The following is a 20969-nucleotide window of genomic DNA, read 5'->3' as shown; positions in this document are numbered from 1 at the left end:
AAATATCTCAAGGATTCTCTGTCTCCAATACTGATATAAGCATTTAATGGTTATATGTGACAATAAGAGTTAGTGTTTGCACTACCTGTGAAGAATGTGTCGGGCATGGATATATGGAGTTGGAGTTCTGTTATAAAAAACTATTTCTTTATATTTTCAAAATTTAAAATTATAAAATATTTAATATGTTTATTTGAGTTTCACATACCTTCCCCTAAACTTCTAATGCCCTTATTTCCTTTTCCCCGTACCTCAACATGGGCCTTTCTAGTTTAGAGTGTGAATGCACACACAGTACTATAATATATTTCTCCTTCTCCTTGTCTCTCTGTCTTTCACCTCTCCCAACTCAGGTAATTTCACCATGAAGCAATTTTTTCTCACATTTTCTCATATTTTATCCCTCTCAGCTTCCTCTGCCAACACCCATACTCTGCACCATTATCTCAGAAAAGTTTTCCTTTTGTTTATCCCCTTAATTTCATGATTAAATGTGCACACACACACACACACAGAGGGAGAAAGAGAGATAATTATAATTATCATGGTTAATTAGTGTAAGGATAGTCCCAGTTTAAAAAAAAAATAAAGATAGTATCCTTTCCTTGATATTAGGAGAATAATCACTAAGTGGTATCAACTTCTTGATTCCTTTAACATTTCTAGAAATTGTAGCAAAATGCCTCCTTATTTCTGCTTTGATTCTATAGTCGGTCAGATTTAAAGATATTATTTCCCATGTAAATTTTCATTCTGCTGTGTGTAATTATAATACTGAAATGTTGGTAATCTTTTTCACTAAAGTTATGCAACTACACATTTTGGATTAAACATAAACCTTGTACGTAAAGTAAATGCATCCTAAGTAATCAACATACAATAGTTTCTGGAACCCACCATTTTGTAGACTGAGAAGAGTCTGTATAGGGCAATTTTTTTAAATTTCAAAAACAGTTTTAAAAAACAGCATTTCAAGATGCTGGCTATGGAAGCAACTCAAATGTCCAGTGACAGACAAATGGATAAAGTATATATATATATATATATATATATATATATATATATATATATATATACTTAGTGTTAAAAAAGAAGGAAATTCTACCATTTACAAAAACATGGATGGACCTGGAAAAAATATGCTAAGTAAGGTAAGCCAGTCACAGAAGGACAAATATCACATTATTCCACTTGTATGAGGTACTAAATATAGTCAAACCTAGAGAAGTAGAAATAGAATGGTGGCTGACAGAGTATGGGAGGAGGGAGAAATGGGAGTTGTTGTTCAATGGGTATAAAGTTAAAGTTATACAAGATGAATGAGTTCTAGACATCTGCTGTAAAACATAGTGCCTACAGTTAATAATACGGTATTTTGCACTGAAAACTTTGCTGAGGGTAGATTTTATGTTGTGTTCCTATCACCAGAAAATAAATAAATAAATAAAAAAGCAAAGGGACATAGGAAAATTTGGAGGTGATGAACATATTTATTACCTTGATTGTGGTGATGGTATCAGAGATGTATATGTTTGTTCAAATGCATTGAATTGCATACATTAAATATATGAAGTTATTTGTTTATCAGTTATGCCTCAATAAAGCTGTAGAAAACAATACACTTTGTTAAAGAGTGAGGCTATGGAGAGTAAGGATGAGTCAGATATTAATTAGTAAATAAATAAGACTTAAAATAGTGATTTTTTCCCCTGTGTATCAGAATAGGATAGAAGTTAAGAGTGTGGGGTCTAAAGTCAAGACTGACAAGTTCAAAACTTTCTTCCACTGTTAACTATGATGAACAAATTGCTCAATTTTCTCTTCCTTCTTCCTTAGTCTACAAAATAAAGACAATATTAATACCTTTCCTAGAGCTGTTAGAAAGGACAAATGAGAGAATACACATTAAGCATTTGGAGCCATGCCTGGCATTCACTAAGGGTTAGTAACTATGATTATAATAATAAATAGTGATACTCTCTAGCTCTGAAGGACTGTTCTGATTTCAGTGATGTCTCCCCTCTCCTGCACTCCTGCTGCTGTTCTACACAGGGAATGCAAGTAATCATTCAATTCCTGATACATGAAAAGACATGTACTTGTTACCTGATTCCTTTACTGGCTTACTTTGCAACTCTTGCAAATAATTATGGTCTTTCATATCAGTTACTATTTGGAATTCAAAAGGATAAATATTTATCATATAATGTATTGTAAATTATTTCTATTAAGACCTCATTAATAATTTAAATCTTTCAGGCCTTAGTTTTGTCTGCTTATCTCTGGATCATTCTGTAATCTCAACTAATTCATCCATTATAGGTATATTATATTCATGTTTCAAAATCATGTAATTCCTAAGGGCCACAGGGTAATAGTAGTGTTCTTCTACAAATACAATAATTTTTAATTTTATAAGTAAGCATATTGGATTTAGTTTACAGCAGTGCATTTCAAAATTTGATTTGCCTGTGAAAGATCTGGCTATCTCATTGATATGCAGTGTATCTTGGGTGAGGTCCAAGAGTCTCCATTTCCAATAAGCTCCCAAAAGATGCTAATTTTGCAGGTCAATGTCAGCACACTTTGTTCCACACATGATTTATAGAAAATTATTATGATCTTTAATACTTAAACTAAAATAACAGATCTAATTTTAACTTTCAGGGTTTAGATTTTGGGTTAGGGAGTCAATATAACAAATTCTAGTTTGCAATTATTTGATGCCACAGGAATTTGAGTTGATATTGTTTTTGTCTGCATGTATATTGAATTTAAATAATTATATTTTCAGTATCATAATTCTAATACTTTGATTGAATTAATCAACATAGAGGATAGTTTCCAAAAGAGAATAAGAGAATTGATGTGACAATAAAATCCAAACATGGATTTTAAACCAATGTTACCAAGTCTTGTCTTTCTGTGACAAGCTTTAAGATTTAGAGTACAGCAAAGTTTAAAAAATACCTTTGGTTCTTCTAGTAGTAGTATACACTACAGTTCAGGAGCAGTCAAACTGATACTTCACTGCAAATCTTCTACTTTAAATAGCACTGGTATAAAGGCTGGGGGAAAAAAACATGCAATATTAACAATATGACAAGAAGAGAAAAGTAGAGAGGGAAGAGAAATGTCAAATTGTGAAAATACATTCGAGTGGAAAAGAAGCATGTTCTTGGTAAGGGTACATCATGTTGGGCTTACATACTGCAATATAGATGAATAAGGTATGAGAAAGAAAGATCCTGCTCATAATTAATTGAGCTTATGAAGTCCTTTTTATTTTCTGATTCAACACATTGATACATTTTTAAAATATAAAAGTTTTGAAAGAGAAAAAAGATACCCATAGCTATCATCATTCTTTCTATCTGTAATGCTAAGAAAAATAAAAGAGAAAGAGAAATGCAAGCGAATTTTTATAAAATTCCATTAGATATGACAGTAGGGGGATTAAATGATTACTGCTCTTCTTTTGAATTTTTCATTTTGAAGTAATTTTAGATTTTCAGAGAATTGCAAGGATAATACAGAGAGTTTTTACGCATCTACTTAGCTTCCTCTAAAGTTAACGTTTTACCAAACCATGGTGCATTTATCAAAACTAAGAAATTAACATTGATATAATACTGTGCACTACACCGTTTAGTGTTCATCAGTTTTTACAGTAATATCCTTTTTCTGTCCCAGAATCCAATCTAATTTACCACATTGTATTTATTCATGTGTTTCCTTAAGTCTCCTTTAACCTGTGATAGTTTCTTAAGTCTTCCTCTGTTTGAATGTCATTGACAATTTTGAAAAGTACTGGAGAGGTATTTTATAGATTGGCCCTCAATTTGGGTTTTCTCATTATTAGATTGCAGTTATGGGTTTTTTTAAAAAGAATACCACAGAAGTGTAGTTACCTTCTCATTGTATCAGATCAGAGGGTACATGATATCAACATGACTTATTACTGTTGATGTTAAGTTTGATCACTTGGTTAAGATGGTTTCTGCATGATTTCTCCACTGTGAAGTAACTTTTTTTTTTCATTTCCACACTATAGACATAAATGAGTCACTGAATCTAGTCCATCATTAAAGATGGGGAATCAATTAAGATCTATCTCCTACAGGAAAGAGTATTGTGATAAGTAAAGTAATATCCTCTCAATATCCTTTTCCTAATCCCCAGAACCTGAGAATATGTTTTTCACTGGCTATCTTCAAGATTTTCTCTGTCTTTGTTTTCAACAGTTTGAAGATGATATACCTAGATGTGCATTTTGTATTTATCCTTTTTGGTCTTATCTGAGCCTCTGAGATCTGTGGTTCAATGATATCACCAATTTTGGAAATTATCAACCATTATTTCTTCACATAATTCTGTTTTGTTCTTTCTTTTTTATTCTTCCAGAATTCCACTTATGTGTATTTTAGATCATTTGGATGTGTTCCACAACTACTGGATCTCTGCTGTGTTTTCTTTCTTTCCCACTAGTTTTTCTCTTTTGTTTTCACCTGGGTGATACCTACTGAACTATCTTCATTTTCACGGATTCTTTCCTTGGTTGTATTTGGTCTGCAGATGAATCCTTCAAAGGTATTCATTTGTTCTGTTACTTTGTTTCTGATTTCTAGCATTTCCAATTAAAATTTTCTTATAGTTTCCATCTCTGCAGAAATTATCTACTCTATCTTGTATGTGTTCATGTTTTTCACTAAAACCTTTAAATATTAATTGTGCCTTTTTAACTCCCCTAACTGCAAGTTCCAGGATTTGTGTCCTATATGAATCTTTATCTGATGGTTGCTTTGTTTCTTCAAACTGTGTTTTTTCTTACCTTTTTGGATGCACTGTAACATTTTTTGGAAGTGTGATGTGTTGTATAGGACTATAAATCCTGATGTATTTTATTTTCATGTCTGGAAATGAGCAGGCTTTTCTTTCTGGTAGGCCTTTATTTGGGGGCAGGGGGCAGTGGTTCTGCTAATCTGACCAGGAGTTGGCCTGGGTTTGAAGTGTATTGTTGCAATGCTTAACCTCAGTGCACCAGAGGCTTTAAACTCTTCTAGTGATGCCTTTTGTTTACGGTATTGGCTTATTTGCTAGACGTTTTTTTCTCTGTTTGTGCCCTACAAGGTTTTAAATCTTCCTTTGCTCCTTAGAGAGATTACAGTACTGTAGCTTTTTAGCTTTGCTCTACTGTCATTATTACCTGACAGTTGTTAGTGTGCTGAAGGTGGGGTGGATAATGCATTCTCTTGTATTGATTAAGCCTTAATATTAAGCAATTTATTGAGGCAATTAACCTTGATCTTCAACCTGAATGTCCAGGTATAGCCTAAACAAGTGTTCTAGCTTCTCTTCCACCCTAGACCTGGACCCAGCATGAATTACTGCCGCCCCAACACCCCCTCCGGTCCCCACATAAAGGTGTTTTTGTTTGCTTTTTTTTTTTTTTTTTTGGTTCATATTCCCTTCTTCAGCTGTTGTGAGTATCTACCAGGGTCTTCAGCTTTATTTCCCTCCCTTTTACTGATTAAGGCTTTTATTTCCTGGGTGATATGAGGGAGATAGGTCTGGGAAGGATTTCTCTCCCCTCTTCCAGCTACAGAAGATTTCTACCACAGCCCTCAGGCTACAGATTTTGTTTTCCTTCTTAGGGTTTTTAAAATTGTTTCATTGAGGGGAGATTGATCTAGGCAGGGCTTCTGCAGTGGCTGCTTTTCCTCTGCCCAGCCAGCACCATCAAAAAAGCTTTCTTAGAGTTTTCCTTGATTTTCTCACTGAGCAGCTGGTGGAATTCCTGGGAGGGAGAGCTTGAAAGTGGATGGGAATCCTATGTATGTCTGTGGCCCTTGGGTGCCTTACATTCTCATGAGAGCCCATACTTGGGGGCTTAGCACTTTATTAAAAATTTCTCACTGAATCTTATTCCCAGTTCTTTGACGATTTTCCAAAAATTATTAAGTTTGTCCAGCATTTTCACTTGTAAGGATGGGAGTGACACTCTTTTCAATTCTTTATATTTCTGAACTAAAATTGGAAAAGGATTATCCAAAAGTCAAGCATAAGTCAGGAACAATCTTTTCTAAATTTCTTCAGCTCCTACTCCATGGGGTAGGAAACAATAGGGTGCTCATAAGTATTGTTTAAAAAATATAAAAGAGATGCATTTGTCAAATGCATTTGGAAAAAAATAACTGCTTTAACCCATTACACAACATTTCCTACTGTGACTTTCTCAAAGTCTTTGATATGTAAATATGTCTGGTCATTCAACAACAGAATGATGGTATGCTGGTTTTCAAACTTATTTCAATGAGAAATACATTTCTCCCCTCTGAAAATATCAGGGAAGCTATCTGTAGTCAGAATACACTTTGTAACACCTGCTTATTTTAATTAAATAGTATATAAAGTATACTTGGTTCTCATGTTTCCACATTGTGAAACTTCTTATCCACTCCTGCTGTGATGGGCCTTCCTCCTCTGAATAGACACCTGACATTCCAGGTAGCCCAGAGAGACACAGGACACATTTGTACAACACCTCTTTGGGTTGGCCTACGAGTTGGGGGCTTTCCTAGAAACCAGTGGTTAGACAACATAATCACTAATTACTCTGGCTATACCTAAATTTGACTATGAAGAGAATGGTCAAGTTATTATATGTTATGTAAGAAAGGGGTAGAAAATATGGCACTGAAAATTGAAAGAGAGTAATATTTTCTTCTCACATTAAGCTGTTTCATTGTCCCAGCCACAGCATCTGGGACTGTGTATAAAAACCTATGACTCCTTTTTGAAAAAAACTCAGTGATGTACAGTTTTATGTTGACCATTTTCCTTAACATTTCTTAGCCACTTAGTTGCTGTGAATTCTTCCTAGGTTTTGATATTTAGAATATAAGAAAAAAAAACAATTTTTTTTGGTTAAGTATATAGGTTAGATGCTTCCTCAACTTCACTTTCATAAGAAATTGACAAATAAAACTGGATTTAAAAATTGGTCAACCAGTATTAAAGAATCCATTAATGTCATGATAGCTTTAAAAAAAGTCATTACAAAAGGCAACATTATTTTTTTTTCCTGGAAGTTGAGAAGGTTTGCAATCAAGAATTCCTATCTCAGGGACCCTAGAACATGAGGAGATGCTTAACTAACGGTTAAGTTCTGGTCATTCAAGATTAAAAGCTATTTTTATAGTCATTGATTCATTTCAAATTGGTTTCCTGCAAATCTCAATTAAGTCAGAAGGCCAGGACAAATTAAAAATCCAAAATCCAAATGATCACACACTCTGTTTTTTTTGTTTGTTTGTTTTGTTTTTAATTAAATCAGCTGTTTTCTGTTAAAAAAAAGTATACGTTTTATTTTATGGTCACTTCTGAAGCATTTTGGAGATATCACGTAGACATGATCTTAGGAGAATTTCTTTCCTGGTGCAGACAACCTCTGTAGTTGGCTGTGTAGTCTTATATTACTTTGAGTGTGTAACTTTTGAGTCAGGGTTTCCTATGGCATGAAAAGCCTGGGTTGCCCTCAGGGATTTGTCACACTTTATTTAGCTCAAGCAGGGACTCAGAAACCTGGAAAATATACTCTACTTAGCAGCCCAGCTCTTCTTGCAAGTAGTGAAGTTCAAGCTATCAAAGAACTTTTCAAGGTGACAATTATATGACACAGTACGTGACCTTTACATGAGATTTAAGCTGGGAAATTTAAGTTGAGGGGTTTTCCTCCTGCTGGCATGAACCCTGTCTCCTCTATTAAACATACAGTTTGGACAAAAAACAGTTTGGCTATATGTAAACCATTTTTTCTATGCCATACTAGCTAAGGGAAGGAGTTTAACATTACAAAGATAGTAACACACATGTTACCTTCCTGCTACCTTACCTGATAATTTGAAATAATTACAACATCCTTAGACCTCCCTTCTGGTTTGTAAGAGATGATAGTGGTCCCAGATTTATTCACAAAGAAGGGGTTCTTTAAAGGAATCACACTGACAACTATGATAATTGGACTGTTACAGAGGCATTAAGCTGGCTTAATCGTTAAGAATCTAAGATGAAATAGAAGAAATGGAGTCTCTACTTAGTAGGGAAGGTGATCTGGGAGAATGAATCCAGTTTTGATTAAGAGAAGTTGAACTAATCTTTTGTAGTCCCTGCCGCAGTGGGATTTCATAATTATAAATTAAGTGCATCAAATAATATGGAATTATGTTTTATATATAAAAATATTATGTTTTTTGTTGATTTAGTTTTTAACATCTTTTTTGTTACGAAAAGAACATTAGGGCATTTGATGTTAAAACAATATCAGACTTAGAGTGACAATCATTTGTCATCTATTTTTTAGTGATTAGAATGTAGAAGAACGATGGGCATGTATCTTTTCCCTTAATTTATATTTATTGAGTACCTCATATATGCAAGAAATGTTTCTGAACCACAGTACAGCAGTGGGGAAAAAAAGATTAAAAAACCCTTTACCTTTTATTTTATTTTTTCCAGGTAATATTATATAACAATTTGTTTCTGCTCTTTTAGTGAAACCCATAGAAACTCCACTCTCTTGCCATGAAACCACAGCAGAGTCTGCAAACTACAACCAAGAGTGGCAAGAGAAAAAGCAGAGGTCACATGAGTTAGCAGCAGAGTAAAGGAAGTTCCACAGAGAGCTTGTAGAGCTCTTTCTTCAGTGCAGTCAAAGGCAACCCCCAAGAAGTGGGAAGGGAAGAGGTAAAGAGAGTGCTTTCTGTTAAACAAGCCCAGGGGACTGTGGTTCATTCCTACAGTTTGAGGTCCATTTGTATTGCATGCAGTAGTATTTCACAGGATCGGGGTTAGAACAGAGTTGTTTCTTAACAGAAAACACTCTATTTTTGAAGAAAGCCCTACTTTTTTCTCTTTTTTTACTTTTTTCCCTATCAGCCCACATAGTGTCTTTGCCTGCAATGACACTTTTATTCTTTTATACCATGAAACAAAACCAGCAAACAAACAAAAATCTTCTGAAATAGAGCAAAACTACTCCTAGGAACTTGAGCCATAAATTGAATACAGTTTGTGTTCTAATTTTTGAGGTTACTTCACTTTTGAAAATTGTTTCTTGGGCTTCCCTAGTGGAGCAGTGGTTGAGAGTCCGATGCAGGGGACACGGGTTCATGCCCCGGTCCGGGAAGATTCCACATGCCGCGGAGCTGCTGGGCCTGTAAGCCATGGCCACTGAGCCTGCACGTCCGGAGCCTGTGCTCCGCAACGGGAGAGGCCACAACAGTGAGAGGCCCGCATACCGAAAAAAAAAAAAAAATTGTTAATTGTTTCTTCAGGCATGTTGAGGGTTTTAAAATGCCAGCATATTTTATTGAAATATACTGATATGTTTTCATTCTAGTACTTAACAAGATAGAGGCATCCATCCCTGCTTCAATTAACATGTATTGACTGTACATAATTTAAATTTCTCACTGTGAATCAATATTCAGTAAAAAAATATTGTGTTTCTAGTATAAGCGTTTTCCTTTTCTCAACATTACATTTTGGGGCAGTCCTTAATGATATATGCAGAGAGCTCTTGTGTGTGAAGTTCATAATGAAAACAATAAGATTTTTCTTGAGAGAACAAATATCTGACATACAATAGGTCCAAAAAAACTCCTACATGAATACATACAATAAAAGTAAAATTAAAGGAACTTATTTTAGTATTAATATTTCTACAAAATGAAGGAAACACTCTTCATCATCAGGTCCTGATGAGGCACAAAATTCATATATTCTAGAGTAGTTTTGACATCCAAACCTCCTGTCAAGCTACACTGGCTTCATTTTCTTGGAAATTCATTGATGTTCTAAAGACTTTTCAAGGTCTAGTATGTTGAAAAAGATAAGTCCTATTCAATAGTGTAGCTCTTCTCAGTCCTGGAAATCTGGGATATAATAGGGAGTGAGTGTGTCTTTGAGATCTGAGATGATGGCATTTAAGTGCATAAGCCTCAGAATCATGAACCTCCAATTTGCCCTGAGCCCATGCAAAAACTCACTCAAAATAGTTACCTCAAAATGATGTTAGTTTTGTGGGTTTTTTTTAATACCTGCCTTTGCCAATTCTAATTGACTCTGCATGTTACTATAGTGATGTCTCAGCTGTATGAGTAGGGCAACCTGGCTAGGAGAAAATAGCACATGCCTCCCAAATTGCAGATTCTGGATAGGTATGGTTGAAAATCATGAGAACATGTGTGGGAGTGAATTGTAGGTTACAGTATAAGGAAAATTTAAAGATATAGAGGTCATTCTTTACCCCGGATTCACTGTTCTAATAATAAATAATAAAGTGCTTGAAGCTGGTTCTAATAATTTGTCTGTATTCTTTAATTAGGGCATATAAATAATGATGACTTTATATCAATATGATGAAGTTGCTGAAACTTCTTTGACATTTTATTAGGAAGAGGCAGAAGGCTAAGGGAGGTGGTTGTATCAAAATAGATCAATATATATGACCTGAGAATCCATCATTTGCCTATATTCTACTGAAGGGCCCACAAGACATTTCTATCTCTAAGACAATAAGAAATATGCTGATGAGGAGAACATCACTCTTTTATTTGATTAAATCAACACAGTCTATGTCAATTGTCATGAAACTGTTGATTTGGTATATATGCTCTTTTGAATTTCACTAATACGCAGGATGAAAATCTGTTTTGTTCTCATATGGCAAAGACAGAAACATACATGCGTTGTTTTGCCTATGGGTCAAGTTAACTCTCCTGATCTACTGCAGATGCTTTAATTGTATTAGTATTCAGTAAAGCATCAACTGACCCAGAATATTTTTTTTTAATTAATTAATTTATTTTTGGCTGCATTGGGTCTTTGTTGATGCTCACGAGCTTTCTCTAGTTGCGGCGAGCATGGGTTATTCTTCATTGCGGTGCGTGGGTTTCTCATTGCAGTGGCTTCTCTTGTTGCAGAGCATGGGCTCTAGGCGCTTGGGCTTCAGTAGTTGTGGCATGCACGCTCAGTAGTTGTGGCTTGTGGGCTCTAGAGCGTAGGCTCAGTAGTTGTGGGGAACGGGCTTAGTTGCTCAGCAGCATGTGGGATCTTCCCAGACCAGGGCTCGAACCTGTGTCCCCTGCATTGGCAGGTGGATTCTTAACCACTGTGCTATCAGGGAAGCCCGACACAGAATAATTTTGACGTAATGCTAATTGGACCTGTCAAGCAGGAAGTAGTAAATAATCTAGGTGCCTTAGGAACAAACACACGTCAGAAGCTGTGAAATAAACTTTTCAATGATTCAGGAATCTGCTAAATAAGTAAAATCCAATAGTATAGATGTTGCTGAGACAAGATCTAGAGTAAAGGAAACTTATCCTCTAGAGTAAAGGAGAGTTATTTGAATCAAACCTTGTACCACTAAAAGAATCCTCTTTGGTTTTGGTCCTTTTTGTGGACCCCTTTAGATTGCAGTGTCAGCATTTATCTTTTGGAAGTCCTGCTCCAAATCACTGATCGATTGATACAGACTTGTCCTGGGGATGACAGCCAGTCTTTCTCTTCAATCACACCTGTGCTAGTGCAATAGGTACATCAATACAGTAGCATAAGGACAGAGATAGGTATTATGCATTGGCTCAGATACATGGAATTAACTTCACTAAGAATCTTCTATTTACTCTTACTGATGGATCTGAACAGCAGTAGCATAGAATGTGGCTGGGCTTTGATCTGACCTCAATACTTAGTGAGATTGACCAGCAGATGGATTACAAAAGTTCCTTTGCTCATTGGAAGGTCCATGATTTTGTCTTTACTGAAACTGACAAGTACTATGAATATAGGTTTGCATTCCCTACTTGCAGTATCTCAGACTACAGTACCATTCAAGAGCCTATAGAACACTGAATAACACAGTAAATATATATCCTAGTGAAGGTCCACTTGTGGAAAAATAGACATGAACAATGATTTTATTGTATAACTCAATGTATTTATATATCATTTGGGAATCTGTAAATAATTTATGTCATATTAATACAATGGAGTAATATGCTTTATTTAAAATAAATATATTAGATCCGTACTTATCAATAAAAATGTGGGTAAATATATTATCCTTTGTACATTTCAGCCTTCTTTTATTTAACATTTTGAAAACTAAATATATGTGTATATTTTCCCCTAAAATTATCTGAAACTATTACTGTTTTTAAACCAAACCCGCATATTCTCACTAGGGCTCAAAAAATATGAGGGATGTAAAAATGTTTCTCTGGTATAGCTTCTTTTGTATTTGAAGCTGATACCCAATCAGGGCTGAGAATAATTACATTAGTACAGCAATTACCAAACTTACATGATAAGAAGAATTAGGCAAGGAATGTGTTAAATTATAGAATCTCAAGTCCTTTACCTGGATATTGATCTTTATTTAGTTGTCTGGGGTAAAGCTAAGGGTTTTGCCTTTGTAACTAAACTAAGGCTGCTCATAACATCATATTAATTGGAAAACAATACTCTAAAAGGTAATGTTAGGGCGACCTCAACAGCAAATTGAGGACATTAATATAAGACTTTAAGCATAAAACCGATATTTTTGTGACAGGAATGTTTGATTACAGTGTTACTGCATTGGCTTTTTATTCTCTTGATTCTAATTTATTAGAACTCATTTTTATAACTAAGCTGTAAGGTCAATTTGTATTCTGTTTCTCAGCAATTAAACACTGTCCTATATAAAATTTGAACCTTGAATGACTGTTTATTCTTGAAGTCTAACATATGCTTTGCCAATAATAAGAGAGGGTCACCAAATTACTCACCTGGCCAAAAGGTATGTTATAAATGGTGAAATATATCTGATTAGATATTGAAAATATTTTTCATTATATTTAATTAATTTGATTATAGACAAATCATTTCATTTTTTTTTTCTAAACATGAAGCGTGGATATAGTCATCTTTAAAACTAGAACATATGGTTGACCTATGACACTTTATTTTGTATAACTGAAAGTGAAATGGAGGAAATAGATATATTAATCCTTATGTGGATATTTTTAAAGCATAAAATAATTTCCATGGGCACCTGGGAACTGTTAGGGTAGTTAGCACTAAATTTCAAAGTGAAAAACCATATATATTGCTGTGTTATGAAGTAATAGATTGTGTCATATAAACATAGGAAAAAATAGACATTAGATGCTTATTTGGCTCTCCTTTATATTAACAGCTATAGAGTTTTCTGGCTCTTGAGAATAAAGGTGTATTTTCATAGAAATTTAAAGCTATATCTTTTAACACTTTCTTTTTCGGTACACAAGTTAATATCTCTTGATGATCCAGCATATACTATTCCCACAATACATACATTTTCAACGTGAAAAGGTGCCTTCTCTATACAATACTATTAGTACAAAAATAGATTTATATCCTGTGATTTCAGGTTGTAAATTTTATAGAAAATGACTATCTTGTTTGTTGTCAAAACAGAAGTTAAGTAATCACTTGAGCAAGGTTAATAACAAACTGATGGCAGCAAAATACTTTTTAACTATTTTATTTGCTAATCAAGACTTTCTTAAAACTATATTCCTAGAATTTTTATATGGGCAAAAAAATGGTTATTGTTCTAATCTGGCATGTAACTTTCAAAGCAAGCAAATTTTGCTTACGATCTGACAAAATGATTACATGTGGTGTATCCCGTATCTCTTCAATACTGTTTTCTTCAGACAATTAAGGAACACTAATTGTGTTCAGAGTATACAGCACGTGTTGGTTTAATATCTGTAAGAAAATTAATGTTGAATATTTATTAAATTGAAAGTTTAGATAAATGTTCAGTATTTTAAGTTCTCATGCTGAACCACCATGACACTTTAACCAAATGATAAAACACTTTTGCAACAGATCTTTGTAACTAGATAGGTCCTAAGTGTATTTCATGAACATTTATAATTCACAAATCTGATCCTGGTTATATTCTACTTCTTCAATTATGACTTTCTTTTTCTTGGGTGTCATTTTCCATTTGCTGAGATATTATCTGCTTTGGGATAATAAAGAAACCATTGTCTTATATTCAAAGGATTTTTTTTCATTTTAATAATATTTTTATTTAACCAGATATATCTAAGACATTGTTATTTCAACAAGTAATCAATATAACAAATTACTAAGGAGATACTTTACATTCTTTTGTTCAGTCTAAACCTTTGGAATCAGGTGTGCATTTCACACCCTTCTCAGTTTGAACTTGCCACATTTCAAGTGCTTAATAGCCACACATGGTCAGTGGCTTCAGCACTGAACGTGGGCCTAGAACATTCTTTTTTTTTTTTTTTTAACATCTTTATTGGGGTATAATTGCTTTAAAATGGTGTGCTAGTTTCTGCCCCATAACAAAATGAATCAGTTATACATATACATATGTTCCCATATGTCTTCCCCCTTGCATCTCCCTCCCTCCCATCCTCCCTATCCCACCCCTCCAGGCAGCCACAAAGCACCGAGCCAATATCCCTGTGCCATGCGGCTGCTGCCCACTAGCTATCTACTTTATTACGTTTGTTAGTGTGTATATGTCCATGACTCTCTCTCGCCCTGCCACAGCTCACCCTTCCCCCTCCCCATATCCTCAAGTCCGTTCTCCAGTAGGTCTGCGTCTTTATTCCTCTCTTAACCCTAGGTTCTTCATGACATTTTTTTTTTCTTAAATTCCATATATATGTGTTAGCATACGGTATTTGTCTTTTTCTTTCTGACTTACTTCACTCTGTATGACAGACTCTAGGTCTATCCATCTCATTACAAATAGCTCAATTTCGTTTCTTTTTAAGGCTGAGTAATATTCCATTGTATATATGTGCCACATCTTCTTTATCCATTCATCCGATAATGGACACTTAGGTTGTTTCCATCTCCGGGCTATTGTAAATAGAGCTGCAATGAACATTTTGGTACATGACTCTTTTTGAATTTTGGTTTTCTCAGGGTATATGCCCAGTAGTGGGATTGCTGGGTCATATGGTAATTCTATTTGTAGTTTTTTAAGGAACCTCCATACTGTTCTCCATAGTGGCTGAACCAATTCACATTCCCACCAGCAGTGCAAGAGTGTTCCCTTTTCTCCACACCCTCTCCAGCATTTATTGTTTCTAGATTTTTTGATGATGGCCATTCTGACTGGTGTGAGATGATATCTCATTGTAGTTTTCATTTGCATTTCTTTAATGATTAATGATGTTGAGCATTCTTTCATGTGTTTGTTGGCATTCTTTATATCTTCCTTGGAGAAATGTCTATTTAGGTCTTCTGCTCATTTTTGGATTGGGTTGTTTGTTTTATTGTTATTGAGCTGCATGAGCTGCTTCTAAATTTTGGAGATTAATCCTTTGTCAGTTGCTTCATTTGCAAATATTTTCTCCCATTCTGAGGGTTGTCTTTTGGTCTTGTTTATGGTTTCCTTTGCTGTGTAAAAGCTTTGAAGTTTCATTAGGTCCCATTTGCTTATTTTTGTTTTTATTTCCATTACTCTAGGAGGTGGGTCCGAAAGGACCTTGCTGTGATTTATGTCATAGAGTGTTCTGCCTATGTTTTCCTCTAAGAGTTTGATAGTTTCTGGCCTTACATTTAGGTCTTTAATCCATTTTGAGCTTATTTTTGTGTATGGTGTTAGGGAGTGATCTAATCTCATACTTTTACATGTACCTGTCCAGTTTTCCCAGCACGATTTATTGAAGAGGCTGTCCTTTCTCCACTGTACATTCCTGCCACCTTTATCAAAGATAAGGTGTCCATATGTGCCTGGGTTTATCTCTGGACTTTCTACCCTGTTCCATTGATCTATCTTTCTCTTTTTGTGCCAGTACCATACTGTCTTGATTACTGTAGCTTTGTAGTATAGTCTGAAGTGTGGGAGCCTGATTCCTCCAGCTCCTTTTTTCGTTCTCAGGATTGCTTTGGCTATTCGGGGTCTTTTGTGTTTCCATACAAATTGTGAAATTTTTTGTTCTAGTTCTGTGAAAAATGCCAGTGGTAGTTTGATAGGGATTGCATTGAATCTATAGATTGCTTTGGGTAGTAGAGTAATTTTCACAGTGTTGATTTTTCCAATCGAAGAACATGGTATATCTCTCCATCTATTTGTATCATCTTTAATTTCTTTCATCAGTGTCTTATAATTTTCTGCATACAGGTCTTTTGTCTCCTTAGGTAGGTTTATTCCTAGATATTTTATTCTTTTTGTTGCAATGGTAAATGGGAGTGTTTTCTTGATTTCACTTTCAGATTTTTCATCATTAATATATAGGAATGCCAGAGATTTCTGTGCATTAATTTTGTATCCTGCTACTTTACCAAATTCATTGATTAGCTCTAGTAGTTTTCTGGTAGCATCTTTAGGATTCTCTATGTATAGTATCATGTCATCTGCAAACAGTGACAGCTTTACTTCTTCTTTTCCGATTTGGATTCCTTTTATTTCCTTTTCTTCTCTGATTGCTGTGGCTAAAACTTCCAAAACTATGTTGAATAAGAGTGGTGAGAGTGGGCAAACCTTGTCTTGTTCCTGATCTCAGTGGAAATTCTTTCAGTTTTTCACCATTGAGGATGATGTTGGCTGTGGGCTTGTCATATATGGCCTTTATTATGTTGAGGAAAGTTCCCTCTATGCCTACTTTCTGCAGGGCTTTTATCATAAATGGGTGTTGAATTTTGTCGAAAGCTTTCTCTGCATCTATTGAGATGATCATATGGTTTTTCTCCTTCAATTTGTTAATATGGTTTATCACATTGATAGATTTGCGTATATTGAAGAATCCTTGCATTCCTGGAATAAACCCCACTTGATTATGGCATATGATCCTTTTAATGTGCTATTGCGTTCTGTTTGCTAGTATTTTGTTGAGGATTTTTGCATCTATGTTCCTCAGTGATATTGGCCTGTAGTTTTCTTTCTTTGTGACATCCTTGTCTGGTTTTGGTATCAAGGTGATGGCGGCCTCGTAGAAGGAAATTGGGAGTGTTCCTCCCTCTGCTATATTTTGGAAGAGTTTGAGAAGGATAGGTGTTAGCTCTTCTCTAAATGTTTGATAGAATTCGCCTGTGAAGCCATCTGGTCCTGGGCTTTTGTTTGTTGGAAGATTTTTAATCACAGTTTCAATTTCAGTGCTTGTGATTGGTCTGTTCATATTTTCTATTTCTTCCTGATTCAGTCTTGGCAGGTTGTGCATTTCTAAGAATTTGTCCATTTGTTCCAGGTTGTCCATTTTATTGGCATAGAGTTGCTTGTAGTAAGCTCTCATGATCTTTTTTTATTTCTGCAGTGTCAGTTCTAACTTCTCCTTTTTCATTTCTAATTCTATTGATTTGAGTCTTCTCCCACTTTTTCTTGACGAGTCTGGCTAGTGGCTTATCTATTTTGTTTATCTTCTCAAAGAACCAGCTTTTAGTTTTATTGATCTTTGCCATCGTTTCCTTCATTTCTTTTTCATTTATTCCTGATCTGATTTTTATGATTTCTTTCCTTCTCCTAGCTTTGGGGTTTTTTTTTCTTCTTTCTCTAATTGCTTGAGGTGCAAGGTTAGGTTGTTTATTCGAGATGTTTCCTGCTTCTTAAGGTGGGCTTTTATTGCTATAAACTTCCCCCTTAGAACTGCTTTTGCTGCATCCCATAGGTTTTGGGTCGTTGTGTCTCCATTGTCATTTGTTTCTAGGTATTTTTTGATTTCCTCTTTGATTTCTTCAGTGATCACTTCATTATTAAGCAGTGTATTGTTTAGCCTCCATGTGTTTGTATTTTTTACAGATCTTTTCCTGTAATTGATATCTAGTCTCATGGCATTGTGGTCAGAAAAGATACTTGATACAATTTCAATTTTCTTAAATTTACCAAGGCTTGATTTGTGACCCAGGATATGATCTATCCTGGAGAATGTTCCATGGGCACTTGAGAAAAATGTGTATTCTGTTGTTTTCGGATGGAGTGTCCTATAAATATCAATTAAGTCCATCTTGTTTAATGTATCATTTAAAGCTTGTGTTTCCTTATTTATTTTCATTTTGGATGATCTGTCCATGGGTGAAAGTGGGGTGTTAAAGTCCCCTACTATGAATGTGTTACTGTCGATTTCCCCTTTTATGGCTGTTAGCATTTGCCTTATGTATTGAGGTGCTCCTATGTTGGGTGCATAAATATTTACAATTGTTATATCTTCTTCTTGGATCAATTCCTTGATCATTATGTAGTGTCCTTCTTTGTCTCTTTTAATAGTCCTTATTTTAAAGTCTATTTTGTCTGATATTGCTATATTGCTGAGAATTGCTACTCCAGCTTTCTTTTGGTTTCCATTTGCATGGAATATCTTTTTCCATCCCCTTACTTTCAGTCTGTATGTGTCTCTAGGTCTGAAGCGGGTCTCTTGTAGACAGCATATATAAGGGTCTTGTTTTTGTATCCATTCAGCCAATCTGTGTCTTTTGGTAGGAGCATTTAGTCCATTTACATTTAAGGTAATTATCAATATGTATGTTCCTATTCCCATTTTCTAAATTGTTTTGGGTTCGTTATTATAGGTCTTTTCCTTCTCTTGTGTTTCTTGTCTAGAGAAGTTCCTTTAGCATTTGTTGTAAAGCTGGTTTGGTGGTGCTGAACTCTCTCAGCTTTTGCTTGTCTGTAAAGGTTTTAATTTCTCCATCAAATCTGAATGAGATCCTTGCTGGGTAGAGTAGTCTTGGTTGCAGGTTTTTCTCCTTCATCACTTTCAGTATGTCCTGCCACTCCCTTCTGGCTTGTAGGGTTTCTGCTGAGAGATCAGCTGTTAACCTTATGGGGATCCCCTTGTGTGTTATTTGTTGTTTTTCCCTTGCTGCTTTTAATATGCTTTCTTTTTATTTAATTTTTGACAGTTTGATTAATATGTGTCTTGGCGTATTTCTCCTAGTATTTACCCTGTATGGGACTCTCTGTGCTTCCTGGACTTGATTAACTATTTCCTTTCCCATATTAGGGAAGTTTTCAACTATAATCTCTTCAAATATTTTCTCAGTCCCTTTCTTTTTCTCTTCTTCTTCTGGAACCCCTATCATTCGAATGTTGGTGCATTTAATGTTGTCCCAGAGGTCTCTGAGACTGTCCTCAGTTCTTTTCATTATTTTTTCTTTATTCTGCTCTGCAGTAGTTATTTCCACTGTTTTATATTCCAGGTCACTTATCCGTTCTTCTGCCTCAGTTATTCTGCTATTGATCCCATCTAGAGTACTTTTAATTTCATTTATTGTGTTGTTCATCGTTGCTTGTTTCATCTTTATTTCTTCTAGGTCTTTGTTAACTGTTTCTTGCATTTTGTCCATTCTGTTTCCAAGATTTCAGATCATCCTTACTATCATTCTTCTGAATTCTTTTTCAGGTAGACTGCCTCTTTCCTCTTCATTTGTTAGGTCTGGTGCATTTTTATCTTGCTCCTTTATCTGCTGTGTGTTTTTCTGTCTTCTCATTTTGCTTATCTTACTGTGTTTGGGGTCTCCTTTTTGCTGGCTTCAGGTTCATAGTACCCGCTATTTTTGATGTCTGTCTACAGTGGCTAAGGTTGTTTCAGTGGGTTGTGTAGGCTTCCTGGTGGAGGGGACTAGTGCCTGTGTTGTGGTGGATGAGGCTAGATCTTGTCTCTCTTGTGGGCAGGTTCACGTCTGGTGGTGTGTTTTGGGGTGTCTGTGGCCTTATTATGATTTTAGGCCGCCTCTCTGCTAATGGGTGGGGTTGTGTTCCTGTTTTGCTAGTTGTTTGGCATAGGTTGTCCAGCACTGTGGCTTGCTGGTCGTTGACTGAAGCTGGGTGCTGGTGTTAAGATGGAGGTCTCTGGGAGATTTCCGCCGTTTAATATTATGTGGAGCTGGGAGGTCGCTTGTTGACCAGTGTCCTGAAGTTGGCTCTCCTACCTCAGAGGCAGAGCCCTGACTCCTGGCTGGAGCACCAAGAGCCTTTTATCCACACGGCTCAGAATAAAAGGGAGAAAAAGTAGAGAGAATTAGTAGAAGTATGAGGAAAGAAAGAAGGAAAGGAGGGAAGGAAGGCAGGAAGAGAGAAGCAAAGAAGGAAGGAAGGAAAGAAAGGAGGGAGGGAGGGAGGGAGGAAGGAAGGAAGGAAGGAGGGATAGAAGGAAAAAAGACAGAAAGAAAGAAGATACAGTAAAAAAATAAAGTATAATAAAGTTATTGAATTAAAAAATACTTAATTAGGGAAAAAAAGGGACGGATAGAACCTTAGGACAAATGTTGGAAGCAAAGCTATACAGAGAAAATCTTACACAGAAGCGTACACATACACCCTCACAAAAAGAGGTAAACGGGGAAAAATCATAAATCTTCCTCTCAGAGACCGCCTCCTCAATTTGGGGTGATTCGTTGTCTAAAGGAAGGAGGGAAGGAAAGAAAGAAAGAAAGAAAGAAAGAAAGAAAGGAAGAAAGAAAGGACGAAGGTAAAGTATATTAAAGTTATTAAAATTAATTATTAAGAAAAAAATTTTTTTAAAAAACCATGGACGGATAGAACCCTAGGACAAATGGTGGAAGCAAGACTATACAGACAAGATCTCACACAGAAGCATACACATTCACAAAAAGAGGAAAAGGAAAAAAAAAAATCACAGATCTCGCTCCTGAAGTCCACCTCCTCAATTTGGGATCATTCCTTGTCTATTCAGGTATTCCACAGATGCAGGGTATATCAAGTTGATTGTGGAGCTTTAATCCGCTGCTTCTGAGGCTGCTGGGAGAGATTTCCCTTTCTCTTCTTTGTTCTCACAGCTCACAGGAGCTCAGCTTTGGATTTGGCCCTGCCTCTGCGTGTAGGTCGCTAGAGGGCGTCTGTTTTTTGCTCAGACAGGACGGGGTTAAAGGAGCCGCTGATTCGGGGGCTCTGGCACACTCAGGCCGGGGCGCGGGGGGGGGGGGGG

Source organism: Monodon monoceros, unplaced genomic scaffold, assembly GCF_005190385.1.
Source record: "Monodon monoceros isolate NGI ecotype Baffin Bay Population unplaced genomic scaffold, NGI_Narwhal_1 Super_Scaffold_8, whole genome shotgun sequence".
Classification (NCBI taxonomy): domain Eukaryota; kingdom Metazoa; phylum Chordata; class Mammalia; order Artiodactyla; family Monodontidae; genus Monodon; species Monodon monoceros.
Note: the sequence above shows the minus strand (reverse complement) of the source record.